Genomic DNA, 6,345 nt, shown 5'->3' on the forward strand with positions numbered 1-6,345 from the left:
GCCTAACTGTCATAGTACTTGCAGTGGATCCTAATGCAGTTTGGAATTCCTGTGTGAGGATGGTCTGGATAGATGTCTGCCTATTACACATTATGACCCTCTTCAACTGTCAGTGGTCTCTGTCAGTCAACAGACGAGGTCGGCCTTTACACTTTTGTGCTGTATGTGTCCCTTCATGTTTCCACTTCACTATCACGAGTGGATCTAGGGATGTTTAGAAGTGTGGAAATGTCACATACAGATGTATGACACAAATGACACCCAATCACCTGACCACGTTCAAAGTCTGTGAGTTCTTCAGAGTGCCCCGTTCTGCTCTCTCATGATATCTAATGACTACTGAGGTTGCTGATATGGAATACCTGACAGTAGGTGGCAGCACAATGCACATAATATGAAAAATGCATGTTTTTGGGGGTGTCTGGATACTTTTGATTACATAGTGTACAATACTGTAAGAAGAATTCGACATAGCACTGAAATTCCTAAATTGAAACAAGGCATCCAGAGTAGATGACATTCTCTGAGAACTACTGATATCCTCAGGAGTTCTAGCCAAAATAAAACTATTCCATCTAGTCTGTAAGAAATATGAGACATTCAAGAAGAATGTAATAATTCCAGTTCCTAAGAAAGCAGCAATATACTAACATGAATTATTTACAGAGGAATGGAAATAACTGGTAGAAGCTGACCTTGGGGGATGTCAGTTTGGGTTCAGGAATAATGTTGAAACACTTGAGGCAACACTGAGCCTGTGACTTCTCTTAGAAGATAGGTTATGGAACAGCAAACCTACATTTATAGCATTTGTAGACTTAGAGAAAGGTTTTAACAATGTTGACTGGAATACTCTCTTTGTAACTCTGAAGGTAGTAAGGTTAAAACACAGGGAGTGAAAAACGAGATGGCAATTGTAAGAGTTGAAAGGCATAAAAGAAAAGCAGTGGCTGAGAAAGAAATGAGACAGGTTTGTAGATTATCCCTAATGCTATTCAGCCTGTACATTGAGTGAGCAGAAAAGGAAGCCAAAGAAAAATTTGGAGAAGTAATTGAATTTCAGGGAGAAGACATAAAATCTTTGAGGTTTGCTGATGATGATGTAATTCTGTAAGAGACAGTAAAGGACCTGGAAGTGGGGTTGAATGGAACTGACAGTGCCTTGAAAGGATGATAGAAGATGAACATTAACAAAAGGAAAACAAGGGTATTGGAATACAGTCAAATTACATCAGGTGATGCTCAGGGAATTAGATTAAAAAATGAGATATTAGAAGTAGTAGACAACTTTTGCTATTTGGGCAGTAAAATAACTGATGATGGCCAAAGTAGATAGGATATAAAATGTAGACTGACAATAACAAGAAAAGTGTTTATGAAGAAGTGAAATTTGTGAACACTGACTACAAATGTGTTAGGAAGTATTTTATGAAGGTATTTGTCTGAAGAGTAGCCTTGCAAACAAGTAAAACATGGATGATATGTGGTTCAACCAAGAAGAGAATAGAAACTTTTGAAATGTGATGCTGCAGAAGAAAACTGAAGAGTAAATGAATAGATTGCATAACTAATGAGGAGGTAGTACGTAGAATAGGGGAGAAAAGAAATTTATGGCATAACTAGACTAAAAGAAGGGATCATGTGATAGAATACTTTATGAGATTTCAAGGAATTTCCAGTTTAGTATTTGAAGGAGCCATGGGGGTAAACATTGCAGAGAGAGATCAAAAGACAAGTACAGTTAGTAGATTCAAGCGGATGTGGGTTGCAACAGTTATTTGGAGATGATGAGACTTGCACAGGATAGAGTAGTGTGGAGAGCTGAATCAAACTAATCTTTGCACTGAAGACCATAACAACATCAACAAGTACTACTACTACTCTAAGGGGAACAATGATGCTTCGAACCTGACTCAATGTGGAATGACTTTGATGGTGGCTGAATTTATATTCACTCATACTGATTGAACTCGAGTGTGGCTTACTGATGATTGAGTGCACCATTTTTTGTTCATGGTGCCTATTTAGAGACTAGCATATGAAAGTTTTCATAAAATATTAAAATACAGAAAAATTAAAAATTCAATAATAACAGAAAAGACCTTTAGACATTTGATAATGTTTTTTTACTAACTGCTGTCTCTGTATTCTTCAGATGTCATTAATATTAGGCTTTATTTTCTCTTCATTTTCTAGAAAAGCCTGCCAAGAGCTATTTTTTATGTCTGTGTGCAGCTACTAACTGACAGTTTACCTAGAGAGTGTGGTTGTTATGATGTTATTAGTTCTGACACTAGTCATCAGGCAAATTTGCCTGTTAAGTCTTGCTATTAGTGATTGTGGATATCACTCTCTACAGTATAGGCAATGATTTGGCAGACTCTGAATACATTTGTTCCACTTCTAATCCTCAGAATTCTATGCTTCTATATAGGATAACAATTAAATTGTTATGGCATATTCTAGTCAACAACACCTACTCACATCACAAATTATACTCATTCCACTTCCAGCACTCCATTCCTCAATAGAGGCAATATTTGTGTTATTATATACTTGACACTACTTGAATATACCATTTTTTAAAAGCACACATAATTGGGTCCCTTTATTCACCCATGAACAAAAGACATTGTATGAATGTAGTCAGTTCATAGCCAGGTCTAGTTACAGTAAAATTTCTTATAGTTAACTTGTTTACAAACTTACATATAAATAAAATCATCTAACATCAGTATACGTAAGAAATTTAATTTTTTTTTCATATTCATATATTCTTCAATATTATAAAAGCTACATGTTATTAAAAATTGCTTTATCTGTACTCTAATGTTATGAAATTCTGTAGTTTTCCGTATTGTAGCAGGCAATGCACTAAAAAGCATTTTGGGTTGATAATGGACACTTTTTTTACTAAAGGAATTTTTTGTGAGCAGCTCTGAGAAAATCATCTCTGTTTCTTGTTTTGTAGCTGTTTAATGTTGAAAATTCCTGGTGAATTTTTAGGACACATATGCATTCATAAATGTATAAGCTAGGAAGTGTCATTATTTTAAATTCTTTAAATATTTCCCCTCATGCCTCTCTATGGGGAACTTCTTTCATTATTCTGATAGTCCTTATTCGGAACTTGATACTTTGCTGTGCCATACCCGTACATCCCCAGAAGATCACACCATATTTAAGCAAGCTGTTGACCCAAGCATAATAGGCACAGAACAGTGATCCATTGCTGCAACATTCCCAATTCTTAGCATGTAATAGTTTTTTATTCAAAGCTTCTAGATACTTCTATGGAGCTTATGTAATAGTATGGTTCCCTAACTCAGCTTTTACACTGCTTATAATGTTACTGAAAGTCAACCATACCATTTTTTCCTAGTATGTGACCAAATTGTTATACCGAAACCAATTTCCTGTCTCATTTATCATCTTAGAGATAGTGGATGTCCATATCACATTGTTTGGAAAGGCACCCATTTTGTGCATTTTCAGCTCTTAATGCGGCACCTCATTTTATTCCACTTTCGAGCTCCTAAATGTACAGTGTATCCCAAAACTTTATCTTCAAAATTATACAGATGACAGAAGATCTTGAATGGAGGATTTTGAGATAAGAAATAAATGTTCAGTTATGTATAGGCCCTACTGATCTAGTAGTGGGTGGGATGCACATGCTTAAGAGCTGAATATGTTTTATAAGAAGCGTCTACCTGCTGCACTGACACTTGTGTCACTACTTTGAGAAATAATACATAATCATCTGTGATATGGCCACATTAGAGTTAACCACTGTTTACCATTCATGACTGGCTTGTTTAAGACGGAGTTTCAATTTGCAGGCATGCATTGAATGTATGAAGCAGCAGGATGTAGTGCTTGTAAAGGAACAATACACTCATAAAAGTTCTGCAGTATCCATCATTCAAAGAAGAAGAAATTTGTCGTTGTGGACTGGACATTCAAGACATGATTTTCGACAAGGAATGTAACATATAAGAGATGAGAGGTCAGACTTCCGTAATCCATCTGAGTCAGTGGTCGTCAAACTGCAACCCCCATGGGCCACACGTAGCCCTAGTCAAGTATTACTGCAGGCTTTGGTTCTCAGCTGTATTTTATAACCAACAGCCGAATCCAAAAACAAGTAACGTTAAGAACTTCTTAAGAGAGGTTTTTTTGCTCAGTAATTGTTGTCAAACCGGTGCGCGGCAATTTAAAATTCTTTTGCTCTATATTGGAGGATTTTGATATCACAAACATGGCTAATCATTGTCAGCAACTACACAATAATTTTATTCGACGAAGGAGTCAGTTACAGCCAGCAGCTAACGTTTAATAGCTTCTGAAGGAGGATAACTTACGTATATCCGAAACCAGTAACGGTTAAATACTTACCAGTTGGATCTGTTGACTGTACCCAAGGTTATTTAGAAGGGACTGTACCAGATCTCTTCGTCAAATCTGGAATTATAGGAGCCGCGCCTGTCATTATCAGGGGCGAAGCTGTGTGCTGGGACAGATAGATGGTGGTTTAGTTGGAGTATATTCTTGTTTGTCATCCAGAGCTGAGAACTCTTGGGTGGGTGTGCCTCGTAGCGATCAGCTGCTGTGGTACAAATTTTAGCTTTAAGTACCGTGGATTGGTCAATGCGCATTATAGAGACGGCCATCTTCAAATGCGGTACATATTTGTTGCAAGGAATACTAAATTAAAATAAGGCTGTTGTAGTACAACGCAATGAATAGGAAAAAAGTTACGTTCGAAATATTTAGTAAACATTTGTGATCGTACCGCAGATTGTCTAACGCTGTTAAAAACAGGGTGAATCAACTAAAACTTCCATGGAAAGTGCTACTGATGTGCGGTTTTCACAGAATGGGTTGGTAGTCAGGGGCTTTCACTGTTAGCCAATAAACAGATTATAATAACACTTGGAAAGTGTATTTTTGTGCAAACACACAATTTTTAACTGGAACAACGCTTATTGACATTAACAAACTGTAAGTACTGTAGGGTAAATTCGAATGTCAGTGGTGTTTGTTGCAGGAGTCTAGTGTGAGTCGTTTACGAGATACCGTATCGTGAAAAGTTTGCACACCTACACTTGTTTGTGTCATTTAATCTTCGTAGTCGCTAGGTGTGATGCTATTATATTTACTTACTGTGTGCTGTGAGTTTCTTGAGTGCACTGTGACTTACTCCTCAGTTAGTGTGTGCCAGTACAAACAGTAGGTCGTGAGTGGACGATGGGATTTACCAGTGCAGAAAAAGCCGACATGCTCATGGTGTATGGAGAGTCTAGGAATAATGCAATTCGTCCTTCACGATGTAGGCATCAAGATATCCAAATAGATAGAAACCATTTCGGCAATAATTTATCAACCTCTTCAACCAGTTATGTGAAATGGTGGAGTAACACCTAGACAACGTAGCAGAAGGAAACCAGTAACGACAGAAAAGGGGAAGGCAAATGTTCTTGCTGCTGTTGCAGTTGATCCGCACGCTAACTCCTGCAAAATCGCACGAGGAGGTGGCAGGAATCAGGCAAGTGTCCAGCGCATTCTCCATCGAGATAGGTTACACCCCTATAACGTCTTTCCCCACCAAGGGCTGCATGGGAACGATTACGAGAATCGTGTTAACTTCCGTACATGAGCATTAAGACAGGATACTCCAGACGTATCATGTATCTTCTTTAGTGATGAAACCATATTTACCAATCGTGGCCAGGTAAACTGCCGAAACATGCACTCTTGGTCTGTTGACAATCACCTCTTGACTTCGTCAGGTGGAATAGCAGCGAACATGGAGTGGAAGCGTGTGGTGTGGAATAGGGAAGGGAACCATCAGCTCAAAAGCCAGTGCTTCATAGACGGAACAATGAACACGCACAAATATTACAGCCTCCTTGATAGACCACCTTACACCGATGCTAGAAGACGTTCCTCTGCAGACTAGGAGGAACCTGTGGTACCAACAAGATAGCTGTCCTGCCCATAGTGCGCCAAGTATTACAGCATGTCTTCGCGAATTGGTTCCAAATCATTTGGATTGGAAGCAGAGGACTTGCTCCTTGGCTGACTAGTTACCTGGATTTGACGCCTTTAGACTTTTTTCTGTGGGGAAAGCTGAAAGACATTGTCTTCAAGGACGTACCAACTACACCCGATGATATGCAATGACGTATTACTGCATCCTGCTCATACATCTCCGCTGAAATGCTAGCACGTCTGCAGCAGTCGCTCCATACCAGTCTGGAAATGTGTGTTGCCAATGCCGGTGGTAATTTTGAACACAGCCTGTGATAGTCAGTTGTCTGGTTACTGGTCAGAATCCATGTA

This window comes from Schistocerca piceifrons, chromosome X (genome assembly GCF_021461385.2).
Source record: "Schistocerca piceifrons isolate TAMUIC-IGC-003096 chromosome X, iqSchPice1.1, whole genome shotgun sequence".
Classification (NCBI taxonomy): domain Eukaryota; kingdom Metazoa; phylum Arthropoda; class Insecta; order Orthoptera; family Acrididae; genus Schistocerca; species Schistocerca piceifrons.